Source organism: Gambusia affinis, linkage group LG04 (assembly GCF_019740435.1).
Source record: "Gambusia affinis linkage group LG04, SWU_Gaff_1.0, whole genome shotgun sequence".
Lineage (NCBI taxonomy): Eukaryota > Metazoa > Chordata > Actinopteri > Cyprinodontiformes > Poeciliidae > Gambusia > Gambusia affinis.
In genome coordinates, this window is record NC_057871.1 from 2,143,721 (window position 1) to 2,170,601 (window position 26,881).

General features: G+C 40.1%; 2 long non-coding RNA genes across 2 annotated transcripts; one reads left to right on the forward strand and one right to left on the reverse strand.

Moving 5' to 3' along the window:
• Nucleotides 1-6,853: 6,853 nt before the first annotated feature.
• LOC122829091 lies at nt 6,854-8,740 on the reverse strand. Its single transcript, XR_006370324.1, has 3 exons — nt 8,499-8,740; nt 7,637-7,876; nt 6,854-7,542 (listed from the first exon to the last, which is right to left on the reverse strand). It is a non-coding gene; the product is annotated as an uncharacterized LOC122829091 (long non-coding RNA).
• A 92-nt stretch (nt 8,741-8,832) lies between these two features.
• Nucleotides 8,833-24,408, forward strand: LOC122829092. Its single transcript, XR_006370325.1, has 3 exons — nt 8,833-9,138; nt 22,278-22,534; nt 23,972-24,408. It is a non-coding gene; the product is annotated as an uncharacterized LOC122829092 (long non-coding RNA).
• The last annotated feature ends 2,473 nt before the right edge of the window (nt 24,409-26,881 follow it).

Consider the following 26,881-nt stretch of genomic DNA (forward strand, 5'->3'; position numbering starts at 1 on the left):
TTACTCGCTTTATCCTTCATGTCTCAGATGCAAAGAAACGAAAGAGAGAGAGAATGAAAGATCTGAAAGTCCAGAAATGAACCTCTGGAGTCGACAAAATGTTCACACATCTCCGTAGGCAGAAAACCTCCCACTTCAAATAAAAAAACCGTAATGTTTCCTCCCTTTGTAGATTTCCGCTGGTCCAGGTTCAGACTTAAAAGGCATTCCCAACCTCTACGCTGCGCCCTTGAGCCTCGGTTTTATATTTTCCCTCGCTTTTATCCAACAAAGTCAGACACTCTTCTCATGTGATGAGAATTCCCCGGGTCAATCATAAATGTTGCACTAAATGTTATAATTTAATCAGTTGTGGCAACATTTCCCTTCGTTTGTTCCTGAGTAGATTATAGCTGCATGAAAACTAAAACTGCATAGTCTTGGAAAAAAAAGAAGCTAGAATATGTTTAATTTTTCTAAAAATAAGTCTGTCCCACAGATAAATCGGATATTTATCAGACAGTTTTCAAAGCGTTTGCAGTCATGTAGCATTTTATCCGACTTTTACGTCATTACTAAGACATGCGTCAGAATTCTGCACCAAGTCAGACGAAGTAAATCTGGACGTAAACAATGACTGAAAACTGTCAAAAAATAAATTGGCCAAAAACTCACTTCATCTTAGTGTCAAAACCTTTTCTCTAAAAACTTGAGTTTTTTTTTTTCCTAATTTGACATTTTCCATTAAGTACATTTATTTTTGAGTTTAAAATTTGCGCAGTTTTATGGTCAATGAAAGCGCAGCTTACTTCTTGCTATGTAAAAAAGCTGCGTTTCCATGACAAACTTTGCTGATATTCCACTGGTGGGAAAAAAACACCATTTTGCAATTGCAGTATTTCCATTAAATAAGAAACACATTTAAATTCACACATGAATAAGTTCCTGCCATAAGTCATTAAAAACATGCTGCGCCTTCATCCTCCAACTACTTCCTGTCGTCTTCTTCTTTGTGGTTTCCTCAGTAGCAGCATCCAGTTGTTGATCATGTGACTCATGATGTGAAAAAAGTGTTTCCATTGCAGTTTTGCAAAATAAACCAATTTCAATGAGGAAAAAACCAGCTCATCCTACAGCCTTTTTTAAAGTAAAAAACAACGGCTTTTTTTCATTGACAAGTTTCTATTCAGCAAATTTATTTTGGTAATTCCAATTTGTGCAATTTTTTGGTCAATGGAAATGCAGCTCAGGTTTTGTTATGTAAACAGAAGTTTAAGAGAGACCTTTGCTGCACAAAACCCGACCACTTCAGCCTGAGAGGCAGCCATAAAGAGAGAAAACAGGGAATTTTCCGGAAAAGACGGCCTGCAGGAACAAAGCCCTCAGCAGTAGCTGCCCCTCCAGTCCCAAGCAGATGACACTGTTTGGCATACATTACACATGCATATCGTCTTCTCTAATCTGGCTGTTTGTGGGTCTTATTGTGGTGGTGGTGGAGAAGCAGCGAGGCGGGGACTCCTTTGTGCCGCAGCTAATGATGTCCCTTTGTGACCAGGCCGGGTGCGCGGGTTGAGGACACCGGTACAGACACAACAACTCTCCGAAGAGTCGCTGTGTGGGTCTTAGTGTGACTGGCAGCCGCAGTAATCCGGCCTTTGTGTCTTCGGCAGGGCCCCACTGCGCTCCCCTGACAGGGACCGACGTTCCCGACTCCACCGGCGGCCCAGATGGGGCTGAGCGACACCGGGGAGGAGAGAGAGGGAAGGGGAGGGCCGGCGTCACGGTATGGAGAGAAACAAGGAGAGATAAACAGAAATAAATAGAGTTAAAGAGGAATTAAAGATGCAGGAAGCGCATGGAGGAATGAGGATCTGCGGCTCGTTTGCCCAGATTTTGTTTTATTTGTTCCGTGGAGGTCACCCTGAAGCAGCCGGAGTAATCCGCTGATTGGTGGAGGATTTCTGCTCAGCGCACTTAACATCCAGGGTCACACACAATTACACTGACACACATGTTCCTTTATCTCTTTATCTCAAAGCGTTATTTTATAACAACTGTCCTGACATCTGACAACTTTTCTTTCCCGCTGCTGTTCGTTTGGATCTTCTTCCTCTTAAAGCTGCAATTAGTAACTTTTATAAATAATATGGTTATTTTTTTACATATTCGTTAAAACAGTCTCTATAAAACAGTCATAGATAAACTGTGAAAAGAAATGCACCGCTCCAACCAATCAGAGGCAGGAGGAGGGTCTCAACGCTGTCAATCAACCTCATGTACTGGTCAGTGTACTAATAATGGAGAAGCAGCTAACCGTTAAAAAAACCAGCTTGTCTGCTGTGATTGCACTCATGACTAGCTGCAGCGCAGCAGAGAGCAAAAGGTGGAGGGAAGAATCTGGGCTGTGGTTGGTTGTTTCTAGTTAGCACTGGGAGAACTGGGAGAAGGCAGAGGACATTGATTATTTTTCAAAACATGGTGAAAAAAAAAAACTTATTTCAACAGAGAAGTTTTTTTGTTTGCATTCTGCAGCTTTAACTAGGTATTTTCTACTGAAGCAGCCGGGTTGCACTGTAAAACAAAACATTCTGTTTAATAAAAGATTTCAAATCAATGTAACTGAATTCTCATCATCTTCTTGTTTTTACTCATCTTAAACCAGTGCTGTGAACTTTTGGATTAAAAATAAAAATACCCAGTAGGTTAAACTACTTAAGTTTAGTCCATGGAAAACAAAAAATATTTGACACCAAAATCTCACAATGCATTGTGCCACAAGCAGCAGTAACTAATAAAACCACTTTTTTAATTGTCACACATTTAGCTTTAAGGTGAACTCCAAACTTTCATCTGCGCAGCCAGTTGAGCCAGAATGAGCAAATAACAGGAGAGGGAAATCTGTTGAGATTTTATACATTTTTATTTCCTTAATTAGAACACTAGAAGTTGTAAAGGGTGTACTTTCTTTTTACCAAGCGCTAGGAATTGATTCAATTTGAAACATTTCTTTAGACACCAGCAACAAACTCTATCTCAAATCCAGAGTCCTGCACCATATTATCTACCGCTAGCACGTCTGAAACGACACGTCTTTGATTTTAGCGTGAATGAGCTCTTCGCTTGAAACATCAAACAACTCCTAAAGTAACAGGGATTTGGGAGTGACTGAGTCCATTGATCTTCCGCTTTCTTCTTAATTTATATTTAACCAACGGCTTGGCACCAAATACAGATTGTGTTTATGGCCTTCTAAGATCCATCATTAATTTCTTACTACTAAACCCCAGACAAACAATGTCATAAATATCATTAATCACAGATGAAACTGTGAGATTTCATTGTACGGTGAGCGGCAGCGCGGCGTTTACACCAGAAGCTGATGAGCCTCATCGGCTTCCTGCAGGAAGAAGAAGAAGAAGAAGAAATGACTCTGAATGCTGATTCAGATCAGCTCAATCAGGAACTTTTTAAAATCTGTTTGATAGAAAACAGCTCTGCTACAGAGAACCAGGTTAAAGTAAATAATCTGATTCCAGAGAGAAGAGAAATCCGTTACTATACACCACGTCCTAATCTAAACAAACGTAAATGGAAAATATGAACAAATTAAGGTAAATATAGGGGAAAGAATTTTTATTTTTCATTTTTATTGCAAAATCAATACTAGTATTTTTTTTGTTTATATTTGATTTCCTAGTTGGATCAAATCTCATGATGTCCTGAAGAGATCTGAATGAGTTGATTCATCGTTTATTTACACGCCATATTTAAAACAAACCCCTCCAATTGTATTATTTTTAGAATATTTTAGATTAGAAGGGTCAAAGGTGTTCCACAGGGCTCCGTCTTATGAACACTTATTTATTGTCCACATTACTTTGGAAACATGTCATTCAGTTGAAACCAGATATTTAAATACACTGATAAAATGAAGCTACATATTGTTCTGGTTCTGCTCAACATCCAGAACCAGAACCAAACATGGAGAAACAGCATTCAGTTCTATGCACCACAAATCTGGAACAAACTTCCAGAAAACTGCAAAACAGTCGAAACACTGAGATCCTTTAAATGTAAACTAAAAAAAATGTATCCAAACATTATACTCAAGTAAGAGAGAAAAAGTATTTGGTAAAAAAATCTACCCAAGTATTGAGTTACTGATCAAATAAGCAATCATTTAATATTTGAAAGTTACATCATCCCACTGACCAAAATATGAATTTCATAGGAAATTTTTATATTTTAAGGACAAAATGACTATAATTCATTTAAAATCAAGTAAAATAAAAAAATTCCAAATTAGTTTCTTTCAATAAAACAACTTATGAAATTTTATTTGTGAAATTTGTGTCTGCAATTATTGTGAAATTTTGGCTAAAACATGTTTGTTTTTCATTCACTTGGTAGAGAATTTAGAAATTTTACTCAAATAAGTGTAGAAACATTTCATAATACAAGCACTTTGAATTGCCTTGTTGCTGAAAATGTGCTATAGAGATAACATTACCTTACATTATGCAAGCAAAATTAAAAAGTAAGCCATAATCATTTAAGTAATTAAAAAAAAGTTACTTAAGTAAATGTAACTAGTTACAACCCAACTCTGATTAGTTTACACCAGACTGACAGCTGAAGGGCGGTGAGTGAAGCGGATCTAAAGTTCTCCCAGTTAAGGAAGCGGATCAGAAACAGGACTCACATCCGTCCATCCATCTGTGTCTAATTGGCACATCAAATTGCAAAGTGGGAGCCTTTGCATCCTTCATATTCTCCACATTTCTTAAACAGCTCGCTGTGTTTGTGGCCTGCAGTTTGATGTCCATCAGAAAGTTGCTTCCCCTCTTCCTTGATCAGCAACATGAGAGACGATCTGCTGGAAACCGACTGCAAAACTACAAACGGACACCATGAATGGCTCTGCACAGCGCATAACTGCAAAGGCTGCAACAAAACTTTCCAGGGAGTTTATGCTAGTTTCACATAAGTCATATTTGAGCTTGGTCCCAAGTGCTGCTTCATGAAGATGATGAAATGGCCTTTTAAAGTATTCTCAGAGGACCCAACACTTCAAGGGCTGCTCAGAAGCCGCACCGCTGCCTTATATCACCCCGGGAGACAGCGAGGAAAAGAGCAGCAACAAGAAATAGAAAGAGAACGGCAGAGACAGCGAGCAAAGAGGGAGAACTCTCAAAAACCGAAATGCAAAAGAGTCACAGGGGCTGAAAAAAGCCCAAATGAAAGCAAGATCTCCAAAAAAGAAACTTTTACTGCAAGCTGATCCTCAGATCAGATGAGATAAGAGCACAGTAAGTTCACTCTCAGCTTGCAGCTGAGTTCAGGCATTTCTTTCTCCAACTTACTGAATGTAGGACTAAAAGGAGGACCAGAGGAAGAAGGCAGCAGGAGCAGCAGGAGCGTGCCCACTAGCTTTTAGTCAGGAAGCCTAATGAGCTCCTGTGGGATGGGGGCTGGCTGTCAATCAGCCTCATTCTTCTCCAACGCTGCACCACCATATCGTCCTGTACTCACAGAACCAAGGGGCATGAAATAATTAGAGGTGGCCAGCCAGTGTGACTTGGCTGTCTGGTAGAGGAAGGATGTCACAGCGAGTCTCAGTCGTGTGTGGGGATGATTAAATTTGTCGGATTGAGGGAGGTTGGAAGATACTGTACCTGCCTGCGCCGCCACGCAAAAATGGGACAATGAGGTAATAGTGTTTCAGCTGATTGCGTAATGTCGCCAGGATGCCTCACTTATTGTGAGGCTGATGAAAGTATCAAAATGGTGAGCAATGGATTCAGCATGATGAAAGGGAGCCCTGCAGATAGGGCAGCTGGAAGTCTTTTTTAAAGGCACAGGGAGGGTGAAATAAGAACGTATCGCACCGGTTGGAAAAACACATGAATGCAGGGAATATTATACGCTCAGAATTGTTCTAACATTGTTTATCAGTCATTATCTGAACTAATGCAAGTGATAAATGTCACTAAAGTCCTGGAAACAACACAAAAAGCAGATTTAGAGTTCAATCACACCAGCCCTATTTAATCCACTGAAATTCAATTCCAGTCTTTTTGCCTAGAAAGTCCGGTTTGTTTGGGGAGGTGTGAATGCTAATCGAACTCTGGCCACCTACTAACCCGGTCTCGGTTCGGTTGAGGTGAACTCCAGTGTGGGTCGAATACGTGAACTCAAAGTGGACAGAGACCACTCCAAAAGCAGGACGTGGACTACAACACAAGGCATTTTGGGTAAATAAAACAAAAAAAAAAAAAACATGCTGGTGGGGAAAGGGCTCTTTTACCAAAACAAAAGAGAAATCCTACAAGCAGTAAAATCTGATGCCACTCCATTTTTATCTCCATTTCATGAGGAGGCGAACACAGACAAGGAGGGGAACACATTTCTCACCGAGTCAAATGAGACGAAGCTCAGAGCAGTGAGAAAGAGAACAGCAGCAGCTGAAAATAGAACAAGCATTGCAACAAAATGTTTTATTTTTATTGTGTCCTGCAACACAAAACCCAGAGATTTTGTTCTAGTGTTGCTTTAAATTACAATAACAAACTTCTTATTTCAAAGTTGAGGTTCTTAACAATTTTCCCAGAAATACTATATCAAAGACCTATTATGGAAAATTTACATTTTGTACATATTTGTACTTCCATTTGGATTTCTACTGATTATAAAATCAGTAAAAAAAACAATAAAAAAAAACACCCAGATGTTTTTTGGCAATAAATTAATATTTTTTGCTATCTGGAAAATGAGTCGTTTCAAAAACCTTCAAAATGTAACGTCACAAATCAGCCATCACTGAGCGTTACCTAGCAACCCAAGTAGAATTCCACCCGTTGCCTAGCAACCCCAGATGAGCTTCCGCAGTTTCCAGCTGTATGCGCTGTACAATGGCTGCTGGAAAGGACAAGTGTTTTGTTGCTGACATACCATCCAGAAACCACTTGCTGAATTCTTGTTGGATGTGCAGGAGACTCCACTTCTGCTTTTCAAAGATGTACGGTTGTATAATTGTGCTTCTGTTTGCAGCCATTTTCACGTGAAAGTGTAGGTGTTGACTTGGTGGTCGTGGCCAGCAGCAGCTCATTTGGATTTAAAGTGACAAGACGCCCTAAGATAGAATAGAATTTCCTTATTTAAGAATGACTTTGTGCAAAAAAATGTAGTAAACATGTTTTGGTCAAGGAAGCATATTAAACTAATTTTCCAACACATCAGTGTGAAACACAAACAGCAAACAAAGAGTTCAGACATTCATCTCCAAATAAAACACAGCAATGGATTGTGTTCGTCTGGGTGTAACAAGCTGGCAGAGGAAGGCTGGTGGTGTTTGTGCCAGAGGTGAGGCGACGGTTGCAGGCTCCAGGGGCGGAGGGTTGACCTTTTGGGCCGGGCGGGAGGTTTGGACCGGGATCTGAGGCAGCAGTGTGAGGCCGCTGGGGAGCAGCTCTATCTGTGGGCACAGAGCCAGTTGTGATCTGCTGCGCTTCCCCATCAGACGGACAGAGAACTGCCTGATCCCAGGAGGAGAGATGAGAATTTCTACCCGGCAGAAACAGGATAGAGCAAAGTGGTAATTGTTGAGGAAAATAACGGGGGAATAAACAAACATGATGAAATTATTTTGTTCCCTTACTGTTGTCCTGCGGTGGTTCATGCTTTCTGGGTCTGGTTTGGTTACGTTTGGTTGGTGTTTTCTTTTAAAACCTGTTCTGGGTTCAGCTCCGAGGTCAGCCTGCTGCGTGGAGCTTCCTGAATGCAGGTTTGTTGTCACTTAGCCTCTCCATCATGCTGGGAAATCCACAAATCCCCACCAGACTGCTCCTGGATCGGTTGAAGAAGTGGCTCCAGACAGATGTTTGGGTATGTAATGTTTCTTCAACCCAAAAATTAAATGTAAGGAGGTACAACATTAGGAAAAAAATGGGTATTTCAATCATAGTATTTCAGCAAAAATCTGCTGTTTTTTTTATATAGTAATCAGTTTGCTGAACCGATCATGCTTTCTTTCAGTTTCATCTGTGATGATTTGACCTGAAGTTAGTTCAAAAAGAGCTAACTGCAAGCGCTATTTTTCTCCACTTCATATTTGTTTTGGAATTGTTTCAGTTATTTGCCTCTAAACAAGTAGTTGGATACAAATTTTTAAAATGTGGAAGAGTTCCCATAATCCAGTTAGACTGAACAATAAAGAAACATTATTAGGGTTTTAAATTTCAGCACAATTTAAAGAAAACATCACATTTCGGACAGAATTTGGATCAATGTAGTTGATTATTTAGACAAAACCATAAATAGTCAAACATCCTGGCCAGAAATATTGTTCTTGTTCTTGGAGCCTTTGGTGAAAGAACAAATTTCTCTGTTATGTTGACCTTAACTCAGATGAAAAGGCTTCTTCTGGCCAATACTCAAAATAACAGGGACGTTTGAGGTGGCAGAACCAGAATAATCTTTGTGGCCAGAACATTTAATACTTCACTAGATATTAAACCCACAATTCTTGGGAAGTCATCATAGGTCCCTTCTGTTGCAGCATAACAGACGTCAGACTCCATGCTAGAAAAGATTTCTGCCCAGATGTCAAGAAAAGCTGCATCAACAGCCAAAACTGGGCAGCAGGACCTGGATGATGTAATTTTGTTCCTGCAGTTCTGAGAGAGAAAAAGTTTCTGTTCTGAGTTTTGACCTTTGGGCTCCAAATAAAAATGAAAAATTGTAAAATGAACTGGTTATAAATTATTTCCTCTTTAATGACTCACATGACGAGAGAAACAAATAATTCCTACTAGTCTGAACCGGAAGTGATCACCGCATTCTTTAAGGCAAGCGCATGCGCAACGCATAGGGATGACATGAAAAATAAAATTCTAATTCTAAAATACTTTATTGATCCCAAATATGTGCGAGAGAAAGATACAAACCAAATGGCTGTTGTCGGGATCGACCCGTATGTGACAAAGAAGGTAAATATGTCGGTGGATGTGGACAAGATGCCTCCGATCAACTTCTACGAAAACGAAGAGTGTAAAACATGGAGGAGCTTCACGGCCTGACGCATACAGTCAACGTTTCAACGGATTTGTTAAAGACGGACGAACTCTGCGTGTGAACAACAAGGTTCTGGTGACTGGCGGAGTAAGTACGTGTTGTAGCATATATAGCTAGCTAAGCTAATTTTGCAAGTTCGGCAGTAAGTACTATAAAAAATATCATATTTATCTTAGTACTACTAAAAAACTGATATCGCTAATGTACTAACATTATTTATAAGTTGGGAACGAGGCGAGAGCTGGATGTGAGTTTTGTGGTTTGTTTACTCTTGTCATAGCAAAGTCATAGCACATGTCTGCCATCTTGGCTGTCAGTTACAAAGTTCACGGGTGTGTGACGTCACATGAGAACTATTCTATCGTTCTCGTGAGCAGCTTCCCCTTCAGGTTGGCGCTGTCATCAAAACCTCTTTTCAGGACAGCATAAGTAGATGAAAAGCGTTGGTAGAAGCACAAGACTATCATATATTAACTTAGTTAAACATGAAGCATCATCAAAACTGTACTTTTTACTTTTACTTTAGTAATTTTAATATGAAGTGTTTTTACTCTTGCTTGAGTAAAATGTCTGGATTTTCTACCCAGTGAATGAAAAACAAACATGTTTTTACCAAAAATTAACCAAACACAGACACACACCTGCAGTTTTTGTTAAAGTTTCATATGTTCTTTTATTGAAAGTACCGTAACTGATTTGGAAAGTTTTTTTTTATTTTTTGTTACTTATATAAATAATTATAATTTTGGTCCTTAAAATACCCAAATTTCCACTTAACTTTTTACTTTGGTCCATCTGATTATGCAATTTTTAAACGTTAAATGGTAATTTCATTCTTGAGTAGATTTTTTTACCAAATACGTTTTTACTTTTAACTGAGTAATTTTTAGGATGGCTGCATTTTATTTTTATTTGAGTAAATTATGTTGAAGTATTTAAACTCTTATTCGAGTATAGCTTTTGGGTCCTCTGTTGAAAACTATACCAGGAGCACTTAAATAAACTCAAAGTTACTCCATGTAACTTTATCTTTTTCCCTCAAACATCATCTTGCTTCTACTTTGTTGCTTTTTCTCCACTTTTTTCTCCCTTTTTTTCCAATTTTCCCCATCGGCTGTGTTGCTTCTTCCTCTTCTCCTGTCATTTTTCCCATTTTTCCATTTCTCTCCCCTTTCTCCTCGGCCTCTGCTGTCCCCGGGGGGTACGAGACAGGCTGGGAGATTCTGCGTTCGCGCCGCTGTCATGGCCTGAGCTCCCGTCTGAGGAGCCTTTGATGGTGCTGGGGATTATTCATCCTGTTCGCCGGGCCGTGTAGCGCTGTCACACAACAGCCGCAGCATCACATGCATGTACAGACGTGCACATAAAGGCACACTCTTGATTAATATAACGCCGCCAAAATTTCATACATTGCCTCACTTTGATGTTGCCTCTGCGGTTGTTATTAGAAAAATTTGAAGTTAAGATGCAGAGATGATTCTTGGCTCATTCAGCAGAGCAATCATCATTTAATTGATGCTACACATGTATGATGCAGGCACATGGATTTATTAATTTTTTTTGTCTCCAACATGATCAGCTTGGAGCAAACTGCTGTCATAAACCAGTGGTAAAATAAAAAAAATAACCCCTGTTTAAATATTCAGTTTAATCTCTTTTCTGCTGGGATAATTTATACGGTAAAAATATGTTTTAAAGCAAAATTCGACAACTCTAAATGTGTTTTACTGCTCGCTTTTTCTTACCTTGACATTTCTACACATCCTCGGTTTGTAAAAATAATCTGCAGAAAACAAAATGAGCCTAAAACTGAAGCGAGGAGCTGATTTTACAGGAACAACGCCGTGCAAAAGTTTTAAACTATCCTCCATGTTTCATCTAAACATCCAGAATTACTTTATTTATTCAAATTAGTCCAGCGTTTCTTAGGAAAGCTATTTCAATGCATTATCTGTTCAGTATCCATATTTCTCCTCAATTACTGCAAAATCACAAAATGTTACCCCGTACATTTGATCTACCTTTTAGTGCACATTTACTTGAAATAAGCTAAAACTAATTTACAAGTAACTTAGCAGCAAAATGAATGAACTTGTTCCAAGTCACTAATTGTTACCTCTTAGAACTATTGACTTACAATAAACTCCTTTATCTTGCTGAAAAGTTACTTGTAAGTTACTTTTCTTCTTATTGCAAGTGTATTCAGATAGTTGCAGTGAAATTGCTGGAGTGAAATTGCTACTGCAGTTGATGAACCCGGTAACTTTTCAGCTGTTCTTCGTTAACGTGACATAAAAAGGTTCTAATGATTTTCATTCAGTCAGGACGTTACGCTGACACTAGAGCCACATGCACTGCAGGTAGATTGTAGTAAAGCTTTGATTAATGCCTGGTTTTAAAACGACTTCACTGGACTTGTAGCCATTATTTTGTGCTAATGATTTCAGCTAATGTTTGGTCTCTCAGGTTTTGAAAATGGGTCGACAATCGGCCGACAGCTCTAAGATGGTGTAGTGTGAACTGGACATTACACTGAGGGAATGAGGAAGGGAGGGTCAGTGGAGAGCAGCGGAGTTGAGCCTTTTTTCATTCAGTGTCATCAACGGAAAAAGAAAAAGGCTGGAAGAGACGATAAAGCCGATAATTAAAATGACGTCGATAGTTTTAATTTATCATACAATTAATTGATTTATTGTTGGGCATGGTGTAGTGGCGTGGGGGATGGCGCAGCCCACATTTGGGTCCTCGGCGCGGCCGTCGTGGGTTCGATTCCCGGACCCGGCCGACGTTTGCCGCTTGGCTTCCCCCCTCTCCTTCCCCTTTTCCTGTCAACCTGCTGTCATATGGGGGACACTGGAGCCCACAAAAGACCCCCTGGAGGGAAAAAACAAATAAATACATAAATAGATTTATTGATTATGGTGACAGTTTCAGTTTTATCGTTGTTAAGTTTTGCTAATTCTGCTTCTGATTTTGCCTAATTGACCATTTCAGTCTGAAAGCCGGGATCAGTAGATTTTAAACTGTTCAGTTCAGAACTACAGCCATATAAAATATAAAAATAAACAACTTGAAGAATTATTAACTGTCAATAACTCAAATTTCAACAGATGTCAAACTTTATTCACCTCAAATCTTACAAAACAAAACAGCTTAGAATTTATACAGAAAAGTTCATTTTGGGAAGTTAACTAATTGTAATTAATCAGATTAAGAACTTCTATTGTTTAACAGCCCAAGTTTGAAAATTTCACTATAACTTCTCTTCATGTATTAACTTTCTGAGTTGTATTTTCAAATGAAGGAAGATAAAAACTTTAGTAGATGTTCAATATTAAGATGTGATTTAATACCAAGTAAATTATCACTTTAGAATTTATGTGAAAAAGTAAAAAAAAAAACTAAGCCTGTTACACATTTTCAGAAATGGTAAAGCACAAATAAACAAATTAGCTCCACTGCTAGCACATTAGCGGCAGCAAGCAAAGTTTGAGAGCTATAATATATTCCTAGCTCATGAATCAGTTTTAACTTTTGGTTTTTGTTGGTTTTGTCAGATTTTCTGCTAACTTATCTGCCTGGTTTGAACGTCTGTGTGCTGGTTTAGCAACGTGGCTCCTGGCTCCTCGTTCTCCCCTCACTCAAACTCCAATCTGAAGACCTGTTTTGGATGTTTTTCCCATCTTCTAAGGTCCCTAGAGGAATTTGGGTGCTTCTCCTTAATGATCCTGAACGGTGCAGCAGTGGCAGTATGTGGGCTGCTGGTGTAGGCGATGGGAGATGGAAGAGCAGAGCTCCACAGCACCTCATTAGGCCCATAACTCCTGAGCTGGAGGCACATTAAAGAGCAGCCATGCCTTTCAACATGTGCCTGCGAGTCTCCCTTCCCTGCTCTCCCCGCTGCAGGAGCACCTCCTCGTCCTTAAGATGCATCCATGCATGCACTGGATGCAAGCAGGGAGATGGAGCGGACTGGTGTGATTTAAGGACGCAACACATTTTATTCTAAATGGTGCAATAAATGCAGTGAGCATATCAGAGATCTGTGATCACACGACAAAAACATAAATTCTTAACAAGTATTTTTGTCTATTTTCTAGTTAAAATATCTTGGTACACTTGAAATAAGACAAAACAAACTCACAAGTAACTTTTCTGTAAGAAATAGGAGTTTGTTAATTCCTTAACATTGATGAAATAGTTTTAGTTCCACTGGCAGATTATTTCACCTACAACATGGAGAAAATGTCTTGTTATAAGTGAAATAACCTGCCAGAACTTTTTTTTATCAATATTAAAGAATTATTGACTTAAAGGAGGCCTATTATACAAAATTCATAATTTTTGCACATTTTTGTTCTTCCATTCCAGTTTCCATTGATTCTGAAGTTCAAGCTCTATAACATTCAGTTGTTTTATGGCAATAATTTAATGTTTTTTGGTGTATGAGAAACAACCCATTTCAAAAACCTCCTGAATATGATGCCACAATCAGCGGGCACCACCTGTTACCTAGCAACCCAACCCACTTCATTATTAGCATGTTTGGTTAGCTGGTTTTACCTCTATGTGCGCTACAATGGCTGCTGGTGAAGTCAAGAGTTTGGTTGGTAATATTTGCGTAACTATTTACAGTCATTTTCAAGAGTAAATGTTGAGTTGGGGGGCGTGGCCAGCAGCAGCTTATTTGCATAAAAGAGACAGAACCCTAAAACAGCTCATTCTGACAGGAGCTCAAAATAGGCAGAACTGAGCAGGTCGAATCTCATTATCTGAGAAGGATTTTGTGTAAAAAATGTAATGAACATTTTTTATAGAATATAGACATATTCTAACCTTTTCAAGGAAGCATAGCAGGTCAGCTTTAAGACAAGGTCAGTGTGCTGAAAAGTTACTAGTAAGTTATTGTCTTACTTCAAGATATTCATGCTAGACTCTAGACCGAATCTACTTGTTAAGATTTTGGTGTTTTTGCAGTGAAGATAAAAAGATTCAACGCTACCAGAACTGGATTCTGCTCAGACGCTCTCGTCTTCGAGTGCCGGCAAAGCAGGGATCAGGGTAATCCAGAAAAGCCCTCCACCTCTTCATGTCCTCCACTGAAGTGGAGCTGGCTCCTCTTCTCTGTGTGAAGTTTGGCTTTGGAGGCTTCGGCGGGCCAGCCTCTTTGTGATCGCTGTCATATTGATGAAGAACACCGGTCCAGGACCTGCCCAGACTTCAGCCGGCAGCCCAACGTTTCGGGGGAAGTTTCTCCCTCTGCGGACGCGCAGGAGGAGCAAAAAGGACTATTTGTTGATGATCGTCTTCAAACTGCAGTGGGAATTTTTGGTGTTTACGAACGAGTCGGTTTTGGCTGTAAACAAGCCACCAGGAGAGAGCTGGAGCTGTTTGGATGGTTTGATAAAACGCATATCTTTTTTCAAGTGTTGAAATCAATATCCCACCATAATCATAAACACGAGGGCATTAGAGAGTGATGCTCGTAAGGACATACAGCGCGTCATTAATGCAGTTTATTTCAATTAGCTCCTCGCTGGGCGGGCCGCAAAGGCCCACAGGGATATTTTGTTGAAAAGGGAGCCGCGAGAGGAGGATTGCTGCTAATACGATGATGTGATGAGGCCGTTTGGTGCCATAACAAGCAACAAACTGCAAAGTTTTAATTAAAGCCATAACAAGCCTGCGATCTTGCGCTCACTAACTGGAAGAGCGAGAGAGCCGAAGGTTTCCTAATGGACTGAAAAACGCTTTTAGATGAAAGAATTAAAATCCAACTTTGTTTTTACTTCCTCAGACTGTCAAAACAGAACTAATCCTTAAGTTTTCAAAGCTTCTTGCAAGCAAATTTAAGAACAGAACAGTGATTGCCAGCTAGCAGAACATTATTATGAAATAAAATACAACACAAAGGAGAGCCTTTAGGTTTTACCTCCGGAGTGGCTCCCTGTCACAGGTGACACAAGCCATTATTTTTCTGTTTTCACTGTATTTCATTTAAATTTCCATTCTGCGTCTGAGAAATGAATATTTGATCTTCCCCCCCTGAACCTGTCACTGATGGGCCTTTGAAGCTGCGAGACACTGCATTGTGTTTGTGACACTGCGGGATATACAGCAGAAAAAGATCAAACTTCTCTGCAGAGCAGGAGGAACGGCGAAAGGTAAACACGCCGGCCGGCTGGTTTACCTGTTTAGAGTCCCCGCTTTGTTTCCACGGGTCCGACCGCAAATGTTTGGGGGCCACAGTCCTGCGCAGTGTTTGCTTTTCTGGAAACGACCGTCGGCTTTAATGTTTTTTGTGTGTGTTTATTTTGAGGGAACTGCTTCAGTTTGCAGAAAAACTTTCTCTTTGAGACTTTTCTGTTCGCATGTATCCCTTCTGAGGCACGAATGTTTGTATGGCACCAGTTATACACAAGCTAATTCAGGTGTTTTACAGGAAAATAAAGAAACATTGTCAAAGCAAATTACAGCAAATACATAAAAAAGTTCAGGAAAATAGAAAAAGAAAAAGCATATTTAATACAATAGTACAGCTAAAATGCATCTGTCTAAAGTCACTTTATTTGTAAATGACAACATTATATTGTGCTAAAAGTTTGGAGCAGCTTCTGAATAAAATCAAAAAGGAACTAAAAATGAACACAAAATAAAATATGTGAAATATGTAGCTAAGCAAGAGCCAAATTAAAAACAAGGTTAGTCTCTGGAAAAGGGTTAACAAAGCCAGATTTCTAATAACTGATCTTAAGTTTTGTTGGAGCCGTCATGTAAAGAATATCCGACGTAAAACTTCCAAAATAATTGCACTAATTTTAGTGGTGGGACTCGATTAAAATGTGTGATCAAGTTAATTACAGGGGCTGTAATTTATTAAGCGCAATTTAAATCCAAAACTACTTATCAACAAAATAAGCAACATTCTCAACTCAAAATCCTTTTTGCTGCTAAATGATCAAATAAATAGATGTACAGGCTCAATAACAGATTTACTGTTTTTAAAATGTTCTTCAGGTTCTTCAACCATCAGATTGGAGCAAATGTTTTTCTATCCATTCAACTTTCCAGGGTTTCAGGAACTCCTGATCTTCCATGGAGATTCCTCAGAAACAAGGACTGTAGATGCTGACATTAGCATTAGCTGCTACATGTTTAGCATTGAGTTGCTATTTTAGGCTTGGATACCTTTGCGGCCTAGCTAACTATTTCTAGATCAACTTGAATATAATGATAATAACTCTAAAGCACTAATAATAAACATTAGTTCTACTAATACCAAAGACCTACAACATAATGGTAGTTAGCAGAAGCTAACTATAGAGCGCTAACTTCAATTCACATTCCATCTCTCCTTCAAAGGCTGCAACCCTCAAGCACAAATTTACATAATAATTTACATGTTCTATAATACCTTGTGGGCATTGTGTTTATGTTATTTTCTTGTTCTCCACTGTCCGTGTTTTGTTTTGTTCCTGTAAATTACTTGTTTTAATTAAAGTTACTAGCAGGAAAGGAAACAGAATTGCTGCGTAAGCAGTCTTCTCTTACTTCAAAATAAGAGTGTGAATATAAGTGGTTAACTACTTAAATAATTCTTAACAGTTGATGACCAAAATGTAAAACTTAATTCAACTGAAAGAAAATTAGTGCTTTAGAATTTAAGTGGAAAAGTCAATTTAGGGGAAGCTAAGTGTGCTAAATGTTTTGAAGGTTAGCAGAAATGCTAACCTTCAATGCAAAGCAAAAATTAGTTCCACTGTTAGAGGATTAGCATAAGCTTTTCTACCACTCTTGAGACCTATCCATCCATCCATCCATTTTCTTGACCCTAATGGGGTCGGGAGGGTTGCTGGTGCCGATCTCCTGGGTGACCCCGCCTCTCGCCTGGAACCGGGGTCACCCTGGACAGGTCGCCAGTCTGTCGCAGGGCAATCTTAGGACCTAATCTAGTCCATTTACAAACATTTTTCAGGATTAAGGGATACACTTAGAGGTGAAAATTATCTTAGGTTAAGATTGGTGAGGAGAATATTCTGGTAATGATTAAGTTAGATATGAATAATTATTAGAGAAGAAATACATACTTTTTTGTGGTGTTTTGGGTATCTTAGCATTTTCTCATTTTGTAACTATAATTTTTCCAACAAATATTATGTTGTGACGACCCACTGGTCCTTTTGGGCCCAAAGGCCAAAGAAGAAGAAGAAGTTCTGTCTTTGGGCTAGTACCAGGATTAGGCTAAAGAAATTAATTTAAAAAATGAATGGAAGTCAATGCAAAGTGTGTGGGTGTGTGTGGGTGTGTGTGGAATCCCCCTTTCTGACATCAAATGGGAGAAAAGACTGCAGACTTTTGCAGCTTTCCAATTAACACCAAACCTGAAGTTTTGATTAAATGAAAGCTGATGGAAGCAGCCAGAGGTTGAGAGAAAGTGTATAAAAAGAAGTCAAACATAAAAAGTGAAAGAGAAAGATAAACTCTGAGCTGTTTCACAACAATCCTGATTCCCCGCTCCTAATTATGAAAAATAGAGGGAAAACATGGCCTAATAAAAAGAGGAAATTGAGCACCCTAGTTAGTCATAATTGACTAATTTTGTTTGTAAGGTCATGATAGCACTTAAAGCCTCTCTGGATCTCTTCCCGCAGAAATGTAGCATGCAACACAGGCAGCCCTTTTGTGTGCCAGCGAGCGCTGATGTGCTTTCTGTTTCCATGCCAACTCACTTTCATCTTTCATCTTTCTTACCAGCTCATCCTACGCTTCAGATGAATTAGGTTTGTTACAAATTCTTTTGAAGTGCACACACACATCCCCCACCCCGCCGCCGCCGCCGCCGTACCACCCCACTTCAGCGAAACAAAACAAAAACACTGAGGAGCTACAAATGTAAGCCAGTAATCTCGCTCGTTTCGGCTCCTTGGCTAACCAATGGCGCCGCGGACGGGATATTTCCACTTCATTTCAATTTGGAAGACGTCCCTCGCTCCTTCTACCTCTTGGCTTCCATTTTCTGCTGTTGTGTGCAGCGCCGCGTCGCACAGTTCATTTCCATTATGAAGACGGTCGCTGAGAGGGTTGCATTGTGGGTTAGTAATGATCTTCAATTACACTGATGCCAGTCCCTGAGGGGGGAACGGGAAGGTGGGGGTCTCTTAAGGATCAAAGGGTTAGACCTGAAGAAGACTTCTGTGTCCTTGCAGATGCATTTTCTCAAAATGATCCCATGAATTCTGCCTCCGGACACAGAAAGGTAATTTTCAGTCCCCGAGCCGCTTGCATCTGTAATGGAGGAGATGGAGAATCTGCTGCAGCCTGCAGCCGAGGCCTTGGAGATGTTTACAATAACCTTATCATATCTTACAACACTCGGTTTGACCTCAGACTCCGAGAAAACAGACGCACTCCTATATTTCTGAACATTGGGGTGAATAATGGTTAGTGCAATGATAGCAGATAGGAAGCTCTACTAAAGTACTTCTGTCTGCAGTTTAGTGTTTTAAAAGCCAAATTGTTGCAGTAGCAGTCATTTTTTTTATATGAACCCTTTTATTGAGAAAGAATATGTTATATTACAGTAGCATAATGATTATATTACACTGGTTTTCCGTTCATATTTTAAAAAACAAAAGAAGATTTGCAGCCATTTAACAGCCAACATGGCTTCCTCCGAGCTCAGATTGAACAATACAAGATGTGTTTGCTGTTTTACTCAACCTGACTTTATTCTCGTATTTTCACAATTCTATTCTCGTAGGAGTTTATTTTCGTAAAGTGACTTTATTCTTGTAATCTTAATGCTGTCCATCATGACCGTGTGTGTGCTGCTTCCCCCTTTACTCTCTGCTGCACCATGGCTTCTCCCTTGAATGCTAAGCTAGTTAGCATAGCCACCAACAATGTCCCATAAACAGCCTTCCTGTAAGCTGTTTCTCTGCCATTAACATGTTTAGCAGCATATTCACAAGGTTGATTGACAGCGCTAAGCCCCTCCTCCTGGCTCTGGTTGGTTGTTTTTGGTTTGAGTGGAGCATTTCTTCAGACAGTAATAGTAGCTCAGCAAACAGGTGGAGGAAATCGATCTATTCACAGATTGTCTCTCTTTTTTCACTATCAGGACATGGTGACAAATATGTAAAAAAAATATATATATATATGTTTTATTAAAGCAACATACTGTGGCTTTAAGAGATCTAATTCCAAAGATGACTTAATGAACAACAAGCTAATAAATCATCATCACTGCACTTAATGCAGCCATTATTAGTGACCAGTGAGGAAAATATCAAATATCCAGAAGTGCTTCCGATGCCAGAGCCGTCTGCCTCCTGGTTGCACTCAATAGACTCACATCTTACTGGGATTTTCTACATTTTAGCCTCAAATTAGCCTTAAATCCATGACAACATGTTGACATTAGGTTGATGCAAGTCTCATTGAAGCCGCAGTAAAAAACACAACAGACACAAAGCATATTCATGTAAAATACCACGATGCGCACAAACCACAACCAGGATCGGCTCATTTAACGCCCGATTATGTCTGGCAGTTTGTGAGGAAAAATTAAAGACACTGAAATTCCTTGGTCAGCCTTTCAAAACGGCGATGCGTCGGTAATTTACTTGATTGGAATACAATCTGGAGGTTCAATTAAATCCTGGCTGGTTCAGAATAAATTACAGGCAGACTGATTTATTTGGGTTAAGCTGCCATTGGTGCCTTGCAGAAAAGTGGGGAAGCTTTAACAGAAAGATATTTCATAACTGAAGTGAAAAATATTCCAGCCCCTTAAAAAGGCGTTTAAGGAGCATGAAAGGAGCCAAGGGTGATACTATAACCCTACAACATTTGGTTAATTGAAGATTGGTCACGGGCTGTAATATTTGACTGTAATCTGAAAGGCCTGTGAAAGCTGGAGCGTATAGAGAGAGAGAGAGAGAGAGAGAGAGAGATCAGCAGAAGCTGTGAGGAGCAGCCGCTGATAAGATTAAACCCATTCATATCCCATAATGAAAAACGAGCAGCCGTGCTTCCTTTTTATCGGCCTCATTTCTTACGCCGCCGTCTCTTCTCCGGGTTGTTGTCGTGCGCCGCGTAACAACGCCTGATCTCATCCTTCAAACATGCATGTTGCAGAAACATCTCAGCCCTGGCCTGATTCCCGCCATGTTCCAAACTGACTCATTACCAACTTCAAAGACACAGATAGGAGTTTTAATTAAGAGAAATGCTGCGGCTCCGTGGAGATAAGTAACACCCCTGCGCCCCTCCATGCTCCCGCACATCCCCGCCTCTCAGACGGCATCATTAGGACGTTGCGCCGGCTGCTGGTAATCTTCCCACCGCAGCTCCTTTGTGCAGAGTAACACTGGGCACGTTTCAGTAAATACACGCAAACACAAACATGGGATTACCTGGCATCAGCAGCGAAACGGTTCCCCGCTGGGGAAGGGACGCTGCATTGTCTCTGTTACGTAACAGTTAAAAGGTCTGCGAGTTTTTCTCTAACGAAAGGCCCGGCTTTGGTTGTTATAACTCGACTCAGACGACCGATGCTTTAGTTAGGGAGTAATTTACTCACTTATAACCTATATAATTTTTGTCTTTTTTTTTTTTCTTTGGAGAAAAAAATGTGCTTGTTGGGAGTGTTGGTTGTTTGTCAAACCAAACATCCTATAAAAATTACTCCAGAGGTGGGGAGAGTACCCAAAAATTATACTCAAGTAAGACTGTATGTTTTTTTACTTTTTACTGAAGTCAAAAGTAAAAATAGCCTTCCAAGAAATGACTGAAGTAAGAGTAAAAAAGCATTTGGTAAAAAGTTTACTAAAGTACTGAGTAACTGATCAAGTTATGTAGAAATTTTGCTGTTTAAAAGATCAAAAGTACAATAATTTATTTAAGTAACAAAAACAACAAAATCAGGCAAAAGAAATTTTTTATAAAGTAGTATCTTTCAATAAAAAAAGCAATTCAATTTTAACAAAAACTGTAGATGTGTGTCTGTGTCTGGTGACGTTTTGATTAAACATGTTTGTTTTTATTTGGTGAATAGAAAATCCACAGATTTGATTCAAATATACTTCATAATAATATTACTCAGGTAAAAGTAAAAAGTGCAGCGCAGTGACTCAGACATATGATGCTACGTTGATGCTTCAGATTTTAGTCCATAGTTTCTTCATGCCATAAAGCAGGAGCTCCTTAAGTGACAGACTGCTGCATCCAAGGTGAACAGAGGAGTGTTACAGTAGATCCTTCCTCCCAGCAGCTGTCACTCTGGAACCAGACTCTGTAGAGCTGAATGGTTTTACAGAACAGTGTGCTTTAAGAGAAAAGTTGATACAGCAGGTATTCCCCGTGGTTATGGACCACAGCGGTCTGTGAACAGCTAAAATCCTAAAATACTTTATAACCTTCTAAAAACGCTTAAAACTGCTTGTTGGAAACAGTGGAAACCGTCTTAGCTCTTCCTCAGAAGCTAGCAGCTACAGTGTTTATCTGTAATCTTAGGGGTTCAACCAATCAGCGCTTCTGGATTGGCTGCTTTGCTAACGCTAGCCTGAGCTTTCCATCATGTTATAATTTTATTCCTGTGTCAAAAACGTTATAAGGGTTAATAAAGGAGCCATGTTGTGATAACTTTCTGAAGGCAGAGTTTCAGAAAGAGCAGGAGCTTCTTAAAGAGACAGGAGCCCAATTTCAAGGGGTTAAATTACAAAACCAAATATCTTTTAAATCATATTTGATATATGTAACAGCTGATAACAAAGTTACTTGATAAAAATAGCAATTTATGCCTGGAAAACTCTTAATACTTTCAATTTGGTTCATAAAAAAATTTACAAATAGGCAAATTTTCTAAAAAATGATTTGGAGTTACAGAAAATCTTGGAATATTTCCCACTTCCACTGCATTTCCAATCAGTTCTTCTGCTGATTTGTGTGTAATGACACAAATCAGCAGGCATAGCCCGTTACCTAGCAACCCAGCAGAGCTCCACCATTTTAAGTGAGTGTAAAATTTCAGGTAATTTTCTGAAAATGTAATATAATCAAGGTTATAAAACAAAAACATGAAGTGGCAAAAATTTCAAAAGTATCTTTATGTGGTAAGCATTTACCGTTTTAAACCAAGCAGACCAGATAAAGAAAGTTTTACTTCATTTAATTAGAAGAAAGTCAACGCAGATCTTGGTTGCACCATCTCTCCCACTCTGCAGGTGTATCCACTCCAGTTTGAGACAACAGGGTGAGCCGGCAGCCGCAGGCTCGCTCTGTGGCAGCAGCAGAGAGAGATCTGCCCCCCGGAGGGAAGGCCTCATCTCGGAGAGATTAATTACAGGCTACGGAGCTGCAGCGCGCTGGGAGCGCACATGGCTCCCGGGCCTAAATAGATTCATCTGCGTTCACACAAACACACACAAGTGCTGCCTCACTTTTCCTCACAAGCAGGATCCATCAGCAAGTCGAGTCCCAGGTGAAAATCAGGAGGAGCTTCTCTTTCTGTCTGCAGGTAGCGCGGCCTGGCGCGCCGCCCGCCGCCTCGCCGCTTTCATGTGGCGGGGGGAATTATCCCGCATTTTGTGCGTGTTGGTGTTCGGTTTGCTCAGAGTGTGACGCCTCCACAAGTACGAGCTTTCCTGGCCGGGAGCCAGCCAGCCAGCCACCTGTGAGGTTGTTTTCCCGGAGGCTCCTGAGCAAGGCAGCACTGCGGCTGGGGCTGCATCCGACAATTAGGAGCGCAGGAACACAGCTCTCTACTTAGTGGTGACGGGTTGGGAAGTGGTTTGCCATGTGTGCGTAAATCAGCACGCTTCATGCATGGCTGTTTGTGTGTGTGTGTGTCCACATGTTTGGTTTTATTTGTACAAGGAGAAAAATGGAAGGTACAAACCCGCAGCGCACCGTTCTACTTATTTTGGGGGAACATAACAACTGGTATTTGCCACTCTTCAAAGAAAAGCTGCATAATGCTTGGTTTTCTGTGGAGATCCCCACCATGAATCCAACTTAAACGCTTTTCCATCCCACAAACCCCTGATGGAGCGAGCCTTCAACAGAGATCATCTGCGGCTTTGGTCGCCTCATCAGGCGTGTGTGTTCATGTTTGTGTGTGTGTGTGTCAGTAAGGTGTCATCATCAACTTTAATTTGGACTGCAACAAGTCAGGCCTTGCGTCTGTGAGTGTGCAAACATTTAAAAAGAACCCATAAGATTTTTTATACTTTGCTTCTGCAAAAACACTAAATCTTACCAAGTATATTTGGTCTAATTTCTAGTGAAAATAACTAAAGTTTTGTCTTACTTCAAATCTACTAACTTAAAAGTAACGTTTCACCAAGATATAGGAGCTTGTTTTAAGTAACTGATTATTTAAAAGGAACGTATTATGCAAAATTCACATTGTGCATGCTTTTGTACTTCCATTTGGGTTTCTACAGAAACAGACCAAGCACTTAAAAAACCCACCCACCCAGTTTTAGGTAATAAATTAATGGATTTTAGTGTCGGGGAAAATGAGTTGTTTCAAAAACCTTCAAAATGTAATGTCACAAATCAGCAGGCACAGCCCGTTACCTAGCAACCCCAGCAGAGTTCCACCGTTACCTAGCAACCCAACACGTTTGGTTGGCTGGTTTTACCACTGGTTGCGCTGTACAATGGCTGCTGAAAATGGTTGTTGTTGACTTACTGTCCAGAAACCACTGGTTGAGTTTTGGTTGGTACTTCTGCTTTTCAAAAACACAGGGTGGATCATTATTTTATTTTATTTATTTCATAGGTCAGATAATTTTGCGTCTGTTTGCAGCCATTTGCTCCAGAAACCACATAGATAGTTGGCTAAATGTTATGTTTCTGCAGTGCAGGACCAAAACCTTTGTGTAATCTTTATAGATAACTTTTATTATTTCAGGAAGGCGTTTTGGCTGCTGTCTAAATAACTTCCCGGGTCTACTTGGAGCAACCTGGACATGACGTCCTATTGGCAAACACAGGAGCAGAGTTATCAGTAAAATCAGCACCTGCTTGGAATCAGTTCTGCGTGTGTGCAGCTTTTCCTGCATGCTGCAACAGAACGGGCCTGCAGGAGATGTAGCAGGTGGCCTCGCTCTCTGCTGAGGACAGCTGGGACCGTTTGTTGACTCTGGATTACTGGAGCAGGATTCCAGCAGAATACCTCCACACTGGCCTGCTGAATATTTCTGTAGGTAAACATTTACCACAGTAGTGTCAGCAAAACTCCTGGATTACTAGAGACAAGATGAAATGCAGCTGAGTGTGTTCTTTGTTGGAAGCCTTTGGGATTGCAATTTACTCTTAAAAGGCTGAAGGAGAGTTTTATTTTTTGCAAAAAAAGAAAATAAAGGCCTTTGCAGCTGTATGTCATGCAACTGCTTCCACAATAGATTTCAAGATGCTCCCTGCGTAAACACAAAGTATGATTGATCTATCCATCCATCCATCCATTTTCTTTACACCCTTCTTCCCTAAATGGGGTCGGGAGGGTTGCTGGTTCCTCTCCAGCTGTGTCCCGGGCGAGAGGCGGGGTCACCCTGGACAGGTCGCCAGTCTGTCGCAGGGCATGATTGATCTAGTTTCTACAAATTTCATAATATTGATGAAAACGTTCTTGTTCCACTGGCATGGGGAAAATCTCGTTAGATGTCTCCGGTCCGCTTGCATTCGCACCTGAGTTCACTTCAACTGAACCGAGACCAAACAGGAAGTGGATAACAACGCAGGGCATTCTGGGTAAATACAGCCAAAACAAATGCTAGCCTAGCTAGTGCTAGCAGGAGAAATGGTTTGTGGTCTTTCACTAAAAACAAAAGAGAAATCTTCCAACCGCTAAAATCTGTTGGATTTCACAAATGAGACGGTTTAGGAGGAGAAGAAGAAGAACAAGAAGATGAGGGCAGTATGGTGATGTTAAGACTCCCCGCAGAGACATGGAGACTTGTTTCTGTTTGGTGAAGAAGGAAATTGCTCTCAGTTTCTTCTTCAGAGGTTTGTGTCGTTTCCTTCAAGGGTTCTTGGTGCAGCGCCCCCACAGGTGAGAAGGGGAACAAGTTGCTCTAAGGGTTTGGTTTGTTTGACAAAGTGCAGTGAGAAAGAGAACCAAAGCAGCTGAAAATTGAACATGTTGTAATTTTGGTCCCAAATCAAACCGAGTCTACCTGAAAACGGTCGTATTGTCACCTTCTCTCAGGTCCTGCTCAGTACTCACCTGTTCAGGATTCCCCCAATTGGACTCTCCTGTTTCCATGTCACCTCTCACCTTCTCTGTATTTAAGTTTGCTGGGTTTTGTTGTTATTTTATTATTAAATTATTCTCTGGGTTCACCAGAACCTCAAAAACATGGCAGCTGAAAACATTTTATGTAAGTATGTTTTTATCTTTACCTGGATTTATTCATTTGTTATGAACTTCTTAAGTTTCTAACTTCTTAAGTCTTATAAATCATGTTTTGATCTTTGTGCTACTTTTGTTGTGAGGCACTTTATGACCTTTATATATGATAAGGCTGTGATGCATGGATGGATACATTTATTTAAAAAAACCAAAACAAGATTACAGTGATACTTACATCTTCTTAAGTGTGAATGCAACACTCTATTACCAGCCAAAAACAACACGTTTTTGGTGCAAACGTGTCTGAAAAGGGGTTTAAAGAAGTTGAATTTAATTAATCATTACTCCTTTTGTGTCCTGTAGAGCATTTCCTTTTTCACTTCTAACTCAAAAAGAGTTTCTAAGCCAGATGTAAACATTGCACACACACATATTTGTATAAGTAGAGTTTCAGACTCAGTTGACCAGTTAAATGTTAAAGTTCAAGGCCACACGACAGACAGCTCTGATATTTATGAGTCAACATGTTGAAAGTCAGAATTTTCTTCTGAATTTTCTCAAAGAAATACAGCAAACATTGCAAATTTTTTCCATTTCATGTTCAAGCAAAAAAAAAAAAAAGCTCCTCTGTATCCATGATAGTTTATAATAGTTTGATTTAAAGGGGGAAAATCAATTTTTAGATTCTGTAATATCACATATAAAGCTGGATAGTTCATCACGCCGGTGCCTAAAGTCAATATGTCTTCCAAAATAGAAATCCATTCTCCGACCTGTCCCTCCATCCTCGCTTCACTTTGATGTCTGGGTGTCTGGGTCTTACATCAGACATCGGGGTCAAAGCCTGAAAAGCCAAGTCAATTTCCAGACAGACATCAGAGGCAGAGGCTCCTCCGTCACAGGTAGAGCTGGAGCAGCGGCGCTGCAACCTCCTCATCCGTCAGCCCTGAATGGAACAGACAGCTCGGCTAAAACCGTTTCATTGTTTGGGCTCGTTGCAAACATCGATTCACGAGCCGGAGAGCAGGCGAGCCGAGCGCCGAGACCTCCAGGTGCTGCGATGAGGGTCCGCACGTCTGCACATCAAAGGCCAGAGAGAGGACGGGGAACCAGAGAGCTTCTCCCCTTTTTAACCACGATTGTATGTTCATAACTTTTCCATACAAAAACAAAACAAACAACAATGAAAGAAAACACAAGACAAAATAGATTTACAATATTTATATTATTATTCAAAAAACACAAAGTGTAGACAAAAAAAGTTCAGGTAGAGGCACAAGCTTACAGTATCAGATGTAAAGACAAACTGAGTAAAGTTACTGAAGAGCTCACTTGTTATGCTCAACAAGTTGTACCTCAGAAGGTTAACCACAATACACAGTTCTCATGTGACATCACACTTCTGTGACCGTTGTAACTGACAGCCATCTTGGCAGGCAGTTACATATTTTCCTTCTCCGTCTCTTACCA